This window comes from Callionymus lyra, chromosome 4 (genome assembly GCF_982586985.1).
Source record: "Callionymus lyra chromosome 4, fCalLyr1.hap1.1, whole genome shotgun sequence".
NCBI classification, from domain to species: Eukaryota; Metazoa; Chordata; class Actinopteri; order Syngnathiformes; family Callionymidae; genus Callionymus; species Callionymus lyra.
This window is the reverse complement of record NC_141821.1, coordinates 26,322,162-26,339,068: the sequence shown is the minus strand read 5'-3', so window position 1 is coordinate 26,339,068 and position 16,907 is coordinate 26,322,162. Positions and strand designations below refer to the sequence as shown.

The window sequence follows — 16,907 nt, the reverse complement described above, 5'->3', positions numbered from 1 at the left end:
AAATATATAACGGCTGAGCAAATACTGCTCATAAATGTAAAATTGAATAGGTCATACATTGACAATTTCCATGATATAATCAAGGGTTAATAAATTTAAGCAGTGATTTTATGCTTAATTCTTTACTTTTAAGTCTGTTAGTCACACGATACAAGGATTTAAAAAAAACAAAAGTGCTCTGATCATTTTTACATGTTTGTTGTTGTGAAATGATATAAGTATATGTGACAGTCTTAAAAAGGTACGCCCTGAAGTTAACATGGCATTCCATTATTTAACAGAAAAAAACGATTTCACAGATTTTGCAAATATTTGTGTTTAGGCAAACAAATCCTTTCAATTCCAGTTAAAAAAAAATATTGTTTAATACACACCATCATGTCCGTCTTGTTTGTCATGTTATTCATTTGTCATGACAGAAGGTCTAATTCAAAATGTATAGTTAAAACGGAATACTTATATTGCGGTATATGGCGCTCTCTGCTGTACAACAGTGGAACTACAATATCTGCATTTTTTTGCCAGATAGATAGACAGACAGATGGATGTCCATATATATATATTATATTATATATATATATATTTAACCACATGTCAACAGTTCTATAAATATATACAGTATATATATTTTTAAAGCACCATATTTAATTAACAGACTGTTTTAAGTTTTCATTAGCCAGTTAGTTTGCCCACTGGATGCTGCTGGGTCTAATGCACAACACAACAATATTATTGTTGGTCCACAAGCTGAAGTTAGGAATTGTCCACTTACTTGACTATAATTGTGCCTGTTCGGCAGAAAACTGAGCAAAACAGTGCCCGAGGTTCAATAATTATCTCCCAATGTTGTCTTTCGGTAAGATGCCAGTAAAGTTCATCTCCTTCCGAGGCACGGAAAAGCAACCGAAATATCACAGTGTCGCTCTCACATGGGTGAGCAAGGTTGTGGCTCCCCCCAAGAGGGTGAGCGGGTGAGGCGGTAATTGGAGACACTGCAACACTGCGTTTGTGTTGTTGTGTGTCCCCTGGGCAGAGGTCAGCATCCACCAGAACAACCCACAGCATGTCTGAAGGATTCTTTGTGAACTTATCAAAATCACAGAGTGGGTTGTGGTAGCCAACTATATTTAGAAGCAACTTTCACAAACACGGCTCTTTAAAAAAAAAAAAGTGTTTTTGTCTCCAAACTTGTTTTATATATATATTTCGATTTAGAGTTTTAAAACTTTGGCTAAGGTGTCATACATGATGGCAAACCATCCTTCTAGCGCACCCTGGTTCTAAACGGCACCTTCTGTGCCAGACTTATTATTCCGTGGTACATGAAGTAGAGATGATCCTTCCTGCACACTGCTGTCAGACTATTAAAAATACAAGTAACATTAGCATAAAGGGCACCTAATGTGAAAACCCAACTCTCCTGACTTATTCACATGTTGTAAATGTTGAAGTCGTCCTCTTCAAAATGCAGTAGGTCCTTCATCATGAAGTTGCTCTGGTCTGAAATCTCGCCAAACGAGATAATGGTTTAAATTAAACAGTCTGACATCAGTCTGGTGGAGGTGTCCTCCCCTAGAAGCCCTAAATCAGTTCAGTAGCTACATGTTAATCGTGAAACTAAATATTTATGTAAACGTGGAGAGAGTTACTTCTGCATTTAGGTGTTTTTGTAATGTGTACATTAAGCAGCAAACCTTATTTGTATTATTTGTATTTAATGTACAAAATGAGAGTTTCAGTGTTGAGGTTGAGTTTACATGAGTCCTTTAATGCAACGCGTGTTTTTGTGACCAATCAAAGCGTAGTGGGCGTGGCTACTGGACGACATAGTCACAGCTGAAATGGAGCATTTTAAGTGGGCGGGGCTTCAGCGTATTTTATAATATAAATATCTTTATTAAATGAGAGTTTTGTGCAAAAAGAAACATACTGATGAGTATAATAGAGGTCCTGGAACAGTTTAAGAGACACTTAAATCGGCACATTAGTTGCCCTTTAACTCAATGTTGTTCTTACGTAGTGTATGCACTTGTACTTCTGTTGTGTATGTTTGTGTGTTGTATTTTCGTAATTGTTGATTTAATTATTGTGTAAATGTTTTTTAATTATTGTAATTGTTTTTATTTTCATTATGTACAGTATATATTGTTACTGTTGTTGATATTTTTAATATTTAATATATATTGTGTGTCATTTCTTGAGTAAGTAAAATGTTTCTTGTGGGACAAAAATCAATGATTGACAGATAAACATCGGATTCTATGGGAATGTTTTATGTTGCACTAGAGAGAGTTGACTTTAGAAAGACATGTATGAATGAATCTTTGTGGTGTAAGTCAATGTAAACCTAACTCACATAAGTAATCGTGTATGTATAAAAACACAAACAAAACTGCTGTGAGTATACAAGATTGTTGAGCTATCCTACACACGCAAACACAAATGCATGACATTACTGACTGAAGAATTGTGCATAATTTCTCTTCTCTCTTTAGGGGGTTCTTTGAAGTGGTATGTCAGAGAGGTGAGCGACATGTTGGCACCTGCTTGATCGGCAGAGGAAGTCTGGCATCTCTGTAAGTTCATTCATGTGTATTATTCTACATTAACATTTTTCATACAGAAATAAAACAGTTTCACATTTGTTTGTATACGACTAACGGACAGACAGTCAGATAGTCGATGCTTTTCTGTACACAATAGATATCAGCATCGAGAAATAAACTCGCTTTTTAAATAAATGGAAAGAAAAAGTGTTTATGCGGTATCTTTCACCTGACGCGACCTCGTCCACGTTATCTGTAAAACTTATTTTTCAATATGGAAACATAAAAGTAAGTGACACCTTTTGACTGTAAGATAAGCTCAGTGTGTTTCAGTCACTGTCCCCTTGTATTAAATGTGTATTTGTTCCTTTAGTGGATCCATTTATCTCCACAGGACAAACTGTTTCTTCACTGCCAAACTCAAGCCACACGCTAATAAAATAGTTTATTTATGACTTTTTGGCTCAAGTTATATATATTTATATATTTTAAGGGGCAATCAAATCTTTCAATTAATGAGTAACCAGTAACAATTGATGAAATGAAGATAGCATCATTGTAACAACAATTTTCAGGCGGTGAAACATTAATGCCTTAAAGTGACATTTTAAAAAGGATTGAAGTGTTGGTGTATTTAGGGATATAAGGTACGAAATCATCTTCAGAGAAGACCCTTCTCCGTTACTTCTGCATCCGGTTTAACGAGGGAATTATATTCACGAAACTTCATATCAAAACATTTTCCAATTGTTTACAGGTGAACTTGACTGAAACAGGTGCCTCGATCTGTCAAGAGTCACAGGCCAATGTTTCACCAGAGAAAATAACATGTTTTTCTCAAAATAAAATGCTTTTTCAGACATAAAATAATGTGACCAGAGAGAAACAAAGTCTTGTTTTAAGATGCTGTTCACTTACATACGGTTAATATGTCTGTGATGAGACAATTGAGACGGTTAATAAGATATTTACTTTATCTGTCACTGGGTTAAGTAGTTATTCAGTGAGTAGCTCACATGTTATGCTGTATTCATAACTTGGGGAAAAAGACGGAAGATTACTTGGAAAAATACAGCATTGAGTCGCCACAACTTTACGAACCCTCCGTAGACGCTTCTCCGTTACTTCTGCATCCGGTTTAACGAGGGAATTATATTCACGAAACTTCATATCAAAACATTTTCCAATTGTTTACAGGTGAACTTGACTGAAACAGGTGCCTCGATCAGTCACAGGCAAATGTTTCACCAGAGAAAATAACATGTTTTTCTCAAAATAAAATGCTTTTTCAGACAGTAATAATTCATAGAACAGAAATTATATGCATACTTTTTAATTTCTGTGTAAAGCACACAAACTCTGTTTGCAAGATGATTATCACTAGAAACTCTCTTAAAAAAGTATAATTAATGCCATCAGGATCAAAACAATACTTTCTAAAAGAACTATAACAATTGGCTCTAACGCTAACACACTCTCCATCAACACCATCAATTGTACAAAGTAATGACGTCTTTGCCGGTGCGTTTAAAAGCATGTCAATATTTTACAGGGAGCACTTCAGTTTGCTAAATTATTTTTAGGTCCAGTGGCTTCTTGCCAGGATCAAAATCAATATCCCTCAACATCAGCCTGTAATAACCAGTGCAGAGGGAATTGTGGTTATGAGAGTACTCAGATGGAGCATGAATCCATCGCACTGCTGTTTCTGCAACCTCGGCAAATACAAATACAAATGCATGTACACACATGCATGTGTAAATATACCTGTATATATAGCTGATGCTGAATCATGATACAGGTTTAAAGGCCACTAGATGGCACCCTCAGTGAAAATGAAGCGTGTGCACAGAACCATCAGTAGATTCTGATCCACAGACCTCAGAGCCCGAGCTGGGGTGTAAGGCTGGATCAGATCAGTGATGTAAGGAGGAGCCTGAACATGAATAGATCTGAAAGTAAGAACCAAAATCTTAAAAGAAACTGGCAGCAAGTGAAGAGTTTTAAGGATCGGAGAAATGTGAGTTCTTCTACTAGAGCAGGTCCGAATTCTAGCTGCAGAGTTTGGTATTAACTGCAGGCGAGACATTAACTTTTACAATAGTCCAAACTTAAAGACACAAACGCATGGATTACAAGCTCCAGATCGTGTTGTGACATAATTTTCCTAAATTTAGAGATTTTTCTCAGATTTCTGCAGTGTTGAACTAGAGACATCTCTTTGTCAAATATAACACCCAGGTTTCTCAGGCCCAGTTTGAGAGACTGACCCCTTAAAGACCCCCAAGTACTGACTCAACCCGGGAACTTTACTAATGTTTGCTGGAGTGACATCTAGTGGCTTTTTAAAATAAAAGGCCCTTTATTTTAAAATAAAAGGCCACTAATTAATCATTATTAAATAACCGATGCAGTATCATGAAGCCTCATCAACCCATCACTAGCAGCGAGTGATATCTAGTAGGCATATATAAATAAGGCAAATACAAATTATTGTTTGTTAATGTTGAGAAAATAATGTGACCAGAGAGAAACAAAGTCTTGTTTTAAGATGCTGTTCACTTACATACGGTTAATATGTCTGTGATGAAACAATTGAGACGGTTAATAAGATATTTACTTTATCTGTCACTGGGTAAAGTAGTTATTCAGTGAGTAGCTCACATGTTATGCTGTATTCATAACTTGGGGAAAAAGAGGGAAGATTACTTGGAAAAATACAGCATTGAGTCGCCACAACTTTACGAACCCTCCGTAGATCTGCACCAACAGTGGTAGAGCTTGAGAACTCAGTAAATCAATTGAACATCAAGTGGTTATGGATCTGAACTCGCATTGAAGCTTCATGAAACCTTATGTGGCCTCAGTAGGTGGCGCCCTCAGCTTAAAAATGATTGCTCTCAATGGAATATGGATTCTATCCACCAGCATTCAATAAGACTCAAAGCGTGTTTTGCGCTTTTGTTTTTTGTAAAACGGAGGAGGAATAAATAAATCGACACTTTAATGCTCAACAAGGTTGAGAAGTGAATCTACCTTCCTTTCGGTGAAATCACCTTAAATTTGCATAAGATAATCATGTAAGTCAGCAGAGCGAGACGCCAGCATCTGAGGAACCCGATTGTAGCCAAAGAGAATAAAAGACCATCAAAATAAGTATCTAAATGAGAAAAAGTGTGGACGGCGACGTGGCCAATACAGGGCGGGACAGGTTGGCGCTCGTAGTGATTAGCAGAAGAAAAAAAAGTATAATCCTCGGTCCTGCTGACATGCTGCTTTACCAAAGCGCCGTCTGAAAAAGACAGATACGCTTCAGAAAATGGATTGAATTTTGTATTAGATAGTGGCCAACGAGTTCTGGTCACAATCTTTTCAATGCTACAATCACAAAGTAGAGTGAGGTTTTTTTTTTTTTTTTTTCCATGATAAACGAAAGAGATTACTTTGTGAAATAACATAGCAATGTTTTCTAAAACACCCAAAACAGACACTTTCGACATGTCTTTGTTTATCTTTTTTAGTTGAGCAGATGAAAACTCCTTAATCTTATGCAGATGAATTTAAAATAAAACACATGTGGGTTCAATGTTGAATAGTTGCTAACAGTAAATTAGTATTAATGTTGACATAACATCAACGTCACATACTTTTTTATATTTTAGTCCAATTATTAATGTTTTTTTTAAGACGACATAGAGATTTTACAAAAGCGGTTTATGGTCAACAACAGGAGTCCCCAAAAATATAAAAGCTTGACCAATTGTATGTTCATAATAAAATGCATCACACTATGACGTTTTTCTGCAACAACATGGTCTCGTTGTGTACCCCTTTATTTTTCTTAATTTACAGGTTTATTTTCTTAAAAACTTGTCGTCTAATTGGAATATCAATGCATTGTTATATCTGAAGATCATTCCACATGCACATATTATAGCGCTTTTTGTTCAGAAACATTAAGTTCATTCTGTTGCAGAACAAACAGCAAAAGTTAATAATAATAATAATGAATTAAGTTCACACTTATTTGCTGAAGAAGATTTAAGAGATAATGTCTCAAACATATCTTCACCCCCTTTCATTACAAAACTGAAAAACCTGTGTAATAATTAAAGTTAGTTCCAATCGTTAAAATAAAGAAAACAAACGCAAGTATCAGTTAATTTGCTCATTGTGTTTCCCGTGATTTATAGGGGCTGGAGTAACTAGAACGTGTAGAGTAACTTGACGCCGCTAGGGGGAGGTGTTTGGCTTGTTTTCAGCATCACTTCAATGGACGTTAGATCTGACATTCTTTTATGGAGGTTATGACGCGGCGCAGTGTTTCGTGAACACGATTCACAAGAAATTATGTCTTTTTAGAAAGTTGATTATTATTATATTCAATATTATTATAACATTGCTTGTGATATAAGTAGTAGTATTGTTATTATTGTTGTTATTTTTATTATTATTATTATTCTTCATACAAAATATATCCTTACGCTATAATGAGTTGATTAGACGATGTTTTATGCATTGGGGGGGGAAAAAATGTCATTTTTTATTTTTTATAAATCTAATCCTTTTCATTTTTAGGTAATAATATATCTGCTTCAAATCTGAAAAGGATCTTGATTAATGGAGTACTATGGAGTGGCTGTTATAGTGTCCACAACATGCCAATTTTGCTTTTAAACGAAACGTCGTTCATTCCAATAAAAAGCGTCCCCACAATTCACCTTGACTTGAGTCAGTCTATAATTTCCCTCGGACATGAAAAAGGAAAGGAAGGAAGCTCCAGTAGAGAGCAGTGTGTGAACACTCATTAGTTGCTAACGCAATTCCTTTGTTTTCTGGAAGTGTGTAAAGCACAAAATGTACTTTGATGTGGTCTACACAGACTCACATATGAAACGACATCACCACCCACAGGTGACACACACATACACACCCACACACACACACACACCTGACATTATTCTCACGCACAGCCGCATACATCTTTGCCATCTGTGTGTGCAGCGGTCCGATTCTGGAACACTGGGAGCAGTTGGAAGCAGGACAGTGAAAGCAAAACTGTCTCTGGGCTCTCAGCTCCACAATCCCACTTCCACTCTCCTGGCTCACGCTGCGCTGTTGTCTATCAATGGTCTCACGACATCACGCCGCAAGCCGCCAGGCTCTGCATGCACGCCTGCACATCGACATGCCAGCAGGCCCGGCTGCTCTCTTGTTGCTTCTTTGCACCTGAGCTAGAACAATACGATCGTGTATAAATGGTTTCTTTTGTGTCCAGTTAATGGTGGGAAAAAAGGGGAAAAATGTATTATTATTATTTATATTATTACTATTATTATATCGTTACTGTTGTTGTTTAATTTTTCTTTTTGTTTTTTAAGTATATGGTTCTTTATATATATATATATACATAATACATGTTTTGGATTATCTTATATCAGAGTCAAGAAAAGAATAATATTTATGCAAACCGTGTTAGATAAAAGGCTGTTGCTATGACTCACACGTCTTTACTGAGGCAACAGGGATTGGAAACTCCACACAACCGCAACATTTCCTCGTCCCAATTTCTCCGAAATCAACATGAATCCATTTGGTTTCTCGTCCACGTTCCTCTCCGTTCAGTCCAATAAAGCTGTGGCTCCACAAAGGGCTGCTGCGCCTGCTTAAGTCATTTCAACAGAGATTGCATTTGCTCTCTTAGTCTCAATTTAGACGGAAAGTAAAAGTGCTGTCATCAGGCCGCCGTTTTTCAAGCACAATGATTAGAAATGGCGGCCATCGGCGGGAGCACCATAATTGTGTGTGTGTGTGTGTGTGTGTGTGTGTGTGTCTCCGTGTGTGTGTGTCAATATGGATTTATGTACATTTTTCCCTTGATGAATGAATATATGTCATGTATGAATGAATGTTGGCTCAAACAATATAATGAAATGGTTAGGAAAGGCCCTGCTGGCGCTTTGAAGTCAAGAAGCATATATAATAATATATATAATATTTTAAACACTGACTTTTGATGATTTTTATTTTAATGATTGACTCTTTATTCAACAATATTAATTAAAAGAGATTAGGTTTAGTAAGTCTCTTAGTGAAGGGGTCCATTTAGTGAGTTTATTATCCAGAGTTATTGTGTTTAGCAGCACGTTTTTGAATGAAAGTTGTATGTTAAATATCAAATGATGTATACTTGTCCTTCAACTTGCACAAACAGAAGTAAAGGTAAAGGCTTTTTAATAACAGAAGCAACAACAACAATAATAATAATTATTAGTAGTAGTAGAAGTAGTATATATATTTTTTTTTACAATTTTTGCATTACACAATTATGAAATATATTTGTGCATGTACATATGATGTAATGTTTTTTTTTAATTTTTTTTATTTAACTTTTATTTGTATTGTTGTTTTTTTTTAATACAAGTTGAGACACCGCTTATTAAGTATTATAATACCAATCAATCAAATGAATATAATGCTTAAAAATAAGTAAAGTAAGTCTATGTAGTCCTCACAGGGTGCTGGTAGCTACAATTAGAAGTGGTTGAAAATAATGATAATGGTAATAATCATAATAAATTATTCATTTTATTATTATTATTATTCATATTATTATTATTAGTAATAGTAGTACTAGTTTTAGTATAATTATAATTATTCAATATATAACTTTCCATTATACAATTATTACATATATATGTGCACGTATATATGTATATATGTCAATATACTGTATATACTGTCTGTGTATATATATATATATATATATATATATATATATATATATATATATATAATGTGTAGTGTTTTTTTTAAATGTACCTTTCATTGTATTGTTTTTATTGCTATTAAAGTATAATAATACATATCAATCAACTGAAAATAACGCTGAAAAACAAGTACGTTTCAAGTCTATCTTGTCCTCACAGGTAGCTGGTAGCTGCCATTAGAAGTGGTTAAAAGCTTTGTATGTTGGTTTACAGATTAGCTGGTCTGTGCAGGCGTGGTAGAAGCAGAAACGCTTACATTCACATGCATGCCAGAACACTTTAAACCACCGGCGCCTCATAAGTCTGTCACTGGCTTTATGAAGCTTTATTTGTATTTAGCTTCTGTACACAAAGTCTGAAAAACTGCAATAAATGAAATGGGCTCAGTGGTTACAGCCAGCCTCATGTTTACGCCGCCGAGGCACCGCAGCGGCGTCCAGACGAGTAAATCAGCTCTATTGAGGGAGCATAATGCTCATGATTATGACAGCCCATCACATGGGGGTGATAGAGGGGCGCTGAGTTATGGGCTCGGGGAAAATGCCCAGAACTGAAGAGTCTCACCAAAACACAAGTCCCCAGATGGTGACTAATGTTGTAGCTGGCGGCTCTGCCACCCAAATGAGAGCAAATTAGCTGCAGGAGGAGACACACGGTGGACTGAGGTCTGCGGCACTTTTGCTGTTTCAGCCCGATCGTGTGGACGGATCAGCAGAAGAAGTACGCGAATAAATGTTGTGACGCGGCCGACGTGGCCGCCGTTGCATTACGTTTCTTCCTTTAATGACCTCGTTCAGCTGGGAGCGGCATTTTTTTATTCACTGTGTCGCCGACCCTTATCCCCCTTTGCGGGTGACCGATCACTCATTGACATTGATTGTCAGCCATGATAATATAATCACCCGTAAAGCCCGACAAGGCAGGACCGGCCCATAGATCAGTGGGGCTGACAGCGGAGCGATACACAGGTCATAAACCCTCACCTTCCCAGTTTGACCCCCACATCAATTCCACTCTTTTCAATATGAATGCAAATATCAATGTGTTTTGGTGACATGTTTATGGTTACCTCTTTATCGTCTTCTGCTCCACCAGCTGCTGATAAATCTGTGGATGATACAAAGATAACTGCACGAGTGAGCAACGACGCCGTCCCGCCTAGAAATAGTCCTCAAAACATCTACCCTCGAGGTCACTTATCTTACAATCGTCTGTGTTAAATATCTGGCGGCATACATGATAAAAGTGTAAAATCATAATCCTCCGACAACCTTATTAACTTTCTATAGGCTGACAATAGATCCATTATGAAAAAATATCTGAGACTCTTAATTTTGTCTCTGTGTTGTCTTGACCTTTTAAGTATTTATTTTATTGGGTATTTTTTGATTGTTTAAGCGCTTTGTGACCTTGGTCTTGAAAAGCGCCCTATAAACGAATTACTTGCTTACTTTGTACCAATATCTTTTCACGTTACTGTATCGAGAATCAAAAAACAGAATAAATAAATTATATTTATAATTTCAATGTTTTTCAAATAATGTTTTATTTTTCATCATATTTCTTTAATACTTTATATTCCAATAAATTGAGCATACATTTACAGCAAATGCTCGTAAAGCATTTGTTCATTTTGGTGTTCCAAACAAGGACATCGAGCGAGATCACGACAATGACTGAGGACAAGAGGATGCTATTCAACCGGCTATAGCTGCTTATAAAGCTGATGTTTGGACATGTTTTGGTCTTTCAGTTCTATTATTGGGTTAGTTAACTTCATTTTTTTCTCACCCTCATGTTGACTAAGTGTTGGAGTTATTTTTTAGAGTAATGAGTTATAGATAAAAAAAGTATGTTCATTTTAATGAAGTGACTGGCGCCCACGAATGAACTTTGTCCAAAAAGACACTTAAAAACATCCAAACACCTCCATACTGCTCGTCTGTAACATCCATCTTGTGTTAAAGACTTAATGCGAAGAATTCTTCAGGATTTTTTTTTTTAAAAGTCTATATTTTACATTCGTTTGTGGCAGAAGTCTAAAGAATAAGAAGCGATATGAACCAGAACCACTCGAAAAGTACTCTGGGTACATTTCACAAGCCCTTCCAGAGTCTACTGTCTACACTGAAGTGCTCATGATATTTAGTACTTCCTGTTTATGTAGCTATTGTTCTGTAAACTTCTGCCACAAAGGAGCGTATAATGTATCCTTGTTTGTTCCGTAACAATTCTTCTTGACGAGGCTTCAATACAAGATGGACGTTACAGACAAGCAGTACGGAGGTATTTGGATGTTTTCAAGCGTCTTTTGGGACTAAGTTTGTCCACTGGGCATCAGTCGCTTCATTAAAATGAACAAACATTTTTGTCTATAACTCTAAAAAGGTACATACTACTGTGAAAATAAATCCCACCCCTTAGTCGACATGAAGGTGAGTAGAAAACAAGTTTGAATTTTGGGTGAACTATCCCTTTAATTCAACCAAAAGAGAGTGGAACTATCACAAAATGTCGCTAGTACTTAAAAGTCGTTCAGAAAATAATGCAAGTGTATATCCAACAGTATCATGAGCTGAATACATCGTATCAAATCATATTATGAGTTCAGTGAATCGTTCTATTAAACAGTGAACAGGAATTTGCAGTGCATCTCATCTGTTTACAACATTATCAATATATCTATCATCATATTTTTTCTTACAAGCTTAAATACTGACTGACTTCGGAAATCTACTGAGAACAACTCGTATTCATATGAGGTTTAAGTTGCTCCTCGCTAACACCTGTGTCCTCCACAGAAGTCACTTGTGTATGGACCGGGTTGATAAGTGTTGCGGTTCATTTTCCCCATGGCAAAGCACAGTAAAAAACTGGGGAGTCATAATTGCTTGGGGTGGTGGGGGGGAGATGAGGATGGCTAAATATGCTTGATTGCCTCCACAGCTTCGCTGCTGTGTAATAAAATATGGTGACTGCAGACACTGTCTCATGTGTGATAGCTTTCTTTTGACATTCGCATTAGCTGCTTTTCTTTTCTTTTTCTTTTTTTTTAACACCTCTGCTCCGGTGTTCTGGTATTTTTGTCTCTTCTTCAGCAGCTGTCTTTGTTACACAGCCCATCAAAGCATTGGTTGCCACTGAGCACTGATCTCAACTGTTGTGTCATAATAAGCCCGGCACAACCCTGACAGCTTGACTACTCATTGTGACGTGGAAACTGCAGGAATTCTAATATTGAGCTGTACTACAGTTTTATTTGGGTATGCATCAGCTTTTTAATCGGCCTCAGAAGGACAAACTCTGAATGGTTGAATTACCTTAATGAATTACCTTAATTTTGCATGGTGTTAATACATTTAAGTTTACAAATGGTGGTCATGTGTGTGAAAATACATTTTTCAGTTAATAATTTTTACCATCAAACAATTTTGTTTCACCATTATACAAGCTACATTCTCATCAGCATCTCCACATCTTACTCCATGGTTCTCGACCCGAATAAAGGAGTGGTTGCCCTGTCTGGATTGGTAATGAGATAATGCCCCAAGGAGACTAGTTTAAGTATCTTGGTGTCTTGTTCAAGAGTGAGGGAAGAAAGGAGCGGGAGACCGGCAAGTGAATTGGAGCGGTAATCCAGGTGCTACAATTGATCCGTTGTAAAGACAGCGTTAATACCTCTCGAACTACATCCCTTTACCTTCACCTATGGTCACGAGCAGTGAGTAGTCGGAAGAAGTGGAACTTTGGCATACATCCAATGCTTCCTGAGGTATTCAGTGCATCTCCCACCAATAAGTGGCCGCAGAACTAGACTATCTAGCTAAGGCAGGGAAACTCTGGACCTTATTACTAAAGCTGAAACACTGACAATGGCCATTTTTTCCCAGAATTGTTAAGAAGCTCTTAAGTTTAGTGACCAAATACTTTGTGCTTAAGCTGCGTCAAATAATATAAGAATTCTTTGGTTTTCCACACACATCTGTATATATGAGTTTATAGCACTACTTTGACTTAAATGTTAAAAATTAAATAATCTTTGCAAGTCCAATTGATCCAATTTAAACTCATCAACATGTATACATATGAGACTGGAAGAAACATGCCACAACCTTTGCTGCACGATCATCCTACGCAAACGAGGCATCTAAGGACGTTATAGGGAAAAGAGAAAACACTTTTTTATGGAGTTGTATTTTTCACTCCAATTTATATTTGAACATTTTACTGTGGGATTTTACAGATAGCAAGAAAACACAACAACATAATTGAACTCGTATATGTTCCAACTTATAACGGCGTTGCCAACTGCTTTCTTACAAAGCGTTTTCGCTTCATCTTAAGTTTTTCCTAAGAAGGCAGTAAAGAACGCGTCTGGTATAAACCCGTAACTTAGCGCACCTTCTTAGCCCAAGCCTTATTACATCCTCAACCTTCTTTTTTTTAGACCCTTTAATGGTGAAAGGGTTCCATGCCTCTGCTGCCATCTTTCTCATCTTATCACACACATCTGATACATTTTTGTTCCAAAACTTAGTAGTGTAACTAATAACTAGTTATGGGTCTCATTATACAGCATTGGTTGTTTGATGATACAGTATTTTAATTGTATAAGGCCAATAGATGATGATATTTTATAATATTTGGCTCTGATCTACTTATTCAATAAAAACTGGTATCTAATCATTGAGGGTGCCATCTAGTGGTCTTTCAAACTGTGTCATGATACAGCATCAATTGCCTCATGACGCCTCATCACTACTAATAATTTAACCCTTTAATGACACAATGTACAAAGTTGAATTCACCTGCAAGGCCATCTGCAGTGTCCCCCGACTTATTTACAGTCGGAGATTATATGCATTCAGAGCAGTCTAGTGTGCTTAGACCTCCTCTACCAAACTTTAATCACCTACTAATACAAAATAAATATCAAGATAGTATTGATGGGTTGATATATAGCTTAGCAATTCATTGTCCTTCCTTTTTTTGAGACCACTAGATGTCACTCTCTCCTCAATAGCCTATTCTATTGAAAATCCAAATCATTTTTAAACTAAAAAAAAGGGAAACCACTTCATAAAGTTTCATCAGCCCATCACTAATTAAAGTCTAATTCATTATTATTATTATAGCTTCGAAAATATAACTGACACAATCTCCGCGTTGCATCGTTGGACATGAACCTGTTTATGTTCTTCCCCGTGATTTTTGTTCAGACTCCTTTAATTCCAGCGCCATAATTAATGCAACATAATTTAATGAAAACAAATGGCTATTCTGTATTACAAATAATTAAAAGGGAGAGGAATAATGAGAAAACATGTTCGCTCACAGATCCTTTTTTGATTTAACCACCTCGAGCATATTACTCTCTGGTTAAACAAGTAGCTAATAATTGGTCCACAAGCTTTTATGGGCAGGGCAGCATCTGCTAATGCATTTATCAACGCAATGGCCCCCTCCTCATTGAAAAGAAAATATATTCCAAGCACTTTAAATGCACGGCATTCTCTTCTCCTTTGGCCAACCAGATTTATGAGTAGAGGAAAGTAAGAAAGTAATTACAGCTTTTTTAATTATAACTGAAGACACTGGCTAAAGAGAGTTTTCTTTTCACTGAGACTCGGCACTGTTGATAATTAATATGGAAAGTGTTTGCTTAAAAGTAGCTTTACATTACATCTGATGCTTGTACATTCTTACACTTGTACATGCATGTGTGTGTCTGAGGTACATAAAAGAAATGCTGATACCACACCTATTATCCTGGATGAAAATTATTTCCTGGGAAATCTAAGACAGCATAAGCAATGTGAAAGGTAAGACGCTCATACAGTATTTGGATAATGGATGGATGGATGGATTTGGTTACAGAAAGCTTCATTAAAACAAGAACAAAGCGAAAACAGAAGAACAAAAGCAAGGGATGACAAAGTTCAAGTATGAAGAACAATGATATCATCCTCTTTTCACTTTGCTCCTGCCCCCAAAGTCAGAATTATACAGTTTAATAGCACAAGGGATAAATGAGTCCCTGAGTCTATTAGTGTTGAATCTGGGGAGGAGCATTCGTGCACTCTATCGTAATATCCCCCGTTGTTATGTTTTTTTTTAGTTCCCTTTTCAGGGAATGTATTTTGTCTTGTCCTTAAGATTACAGAAAGTTTCAACTAAAGGGTAACTCTGAGGCGCTTTAAGATAATGCAGCACAAACTTAATTCACTTTGGCCGACTGCAAATGTTACTTGTCCCATTGCCTTTTCAGAAGCACCAATGAAGCTTCATAAATCACTCTCCTATTTTGTTTCTTACCTCAGTATAAACATATTTGGGCTGACCAGTTGTTAAAGGGATCGGCTCTTTTTTGAGACGGACCAGAGATTTTGTCAAGCGATATCAAATCAAGCACTTAGCAGAATCACCAGCACTCAAACCCCCCAATTCCTCCTTGGCCCATATCTCCTGACCTGTGGCAGGGTGGGGGGAACCGATCCGGCAACATAGACCATTTTAAAGAGACAAGAGAGAGTGGGGAGAGTGAGTGGCACTGATGGGACCGGACTGGTTCTGTGCAATTCTCCGCTGCACTGCAGCCGGCCGTCACAAGCCTGATTGATAGAGTGTGATGAGACTGTCACTGAGGAAAAGAGAACAGCGGAGACATAGGAGCTGAGGAGTGAGTGAAAGAGGTTGACCAGAGGAAATAGAAAGAGAGAAATAAATTTGAGAACATGTGAAAGATGAAGTGAGGGGACTGGAGCAGCTGGATGGGATGTGTTTTGGACACATGAAGGATGAGAAGTGAGGGAGACGTCGAGCCAAAGCTATGTGATGGATCAGATCGTAAGAGGCTGATGTTTGGAATTTGGAGTTCAGTTGGCAAAACATATATGGATCAAATCTTAATAGAAAATTCTTTGTTAATTGATTTATTCGATTTTTACCAAATGTTGGGTCAACTCTGAACATGCAAGGTTGAGGATTAATGTTAGATTTATTTTTTATTATTTTATGGTATCACCATAATCCACTGATGATTATTCCTGTCCAATGTGATTTCTTTTTATTATTGAAATCACTCTATAAGTGATGGGCAGCTTCATGAAGCACTGTCATGTTTTTTAAGATCTCAATAGGTGGCGCCCTTAGTCTGATGTAGGCTTCAAATAGAGTAGCTGTTCAAAGCAATTGATTATAGAGCAGAGTGTCATCTATTGGACCAGCATTCATTTTCCCTGTCCATGTGTTATAGGCTAAAGAGAGTCTAGAGAGATCGAGACTGAATAGAGAAACAGGGAGCGAACAGAGAAACAGAGAGACGGGCCCTTTTATACGCTTCCATTAGATGATGTGTCTCTTCTGGGGATTATATGTCATGCCCTGTGTTTGATAGCTGGCAACCATCAAGGAAGAGAAGAGCAGATGCTGTTCTAGGTCGGAAAAGATTATTACGGCTCGGAAACATATAATTGGTCGGATTTAAACAGTAATTGTTAAGAATGTCAAAAAATGTCAGCATCTGAACATTTGCAAAAAAACATGGATCTGTTTTCCTACTAAATAATATTTACCTCCTATAAGCCCTATT

The 16,907-nt window shown here is 36.9% G+C and overlaps 1 protein-coding gene across 14 annotated transcripts in view; it reads left to right on the top strand.

The window, feature by feature from the left end:
• LOC148082299 (receptor-type tyrosine-protein phosphatase delta-like) overlaps positions 1-16,907 on the top strand; it is a 346,341-nt gene that overhangs the window by 119,570 nt on the left and 209,864 nt on the right. For all 14 annotated transcript variants that reach the window (XM_087789456.1, XM_087789451.1, XM_087789446.1 and 11 more), the window contains exon 6: positions 2,496-2,576. The gene's annotated coding sequence lies outside the window, so the exon portion shown is untranslated. The remainder of the gene's footprint in view (positions 1-2,495; positions 2,577-16,907) is intronic.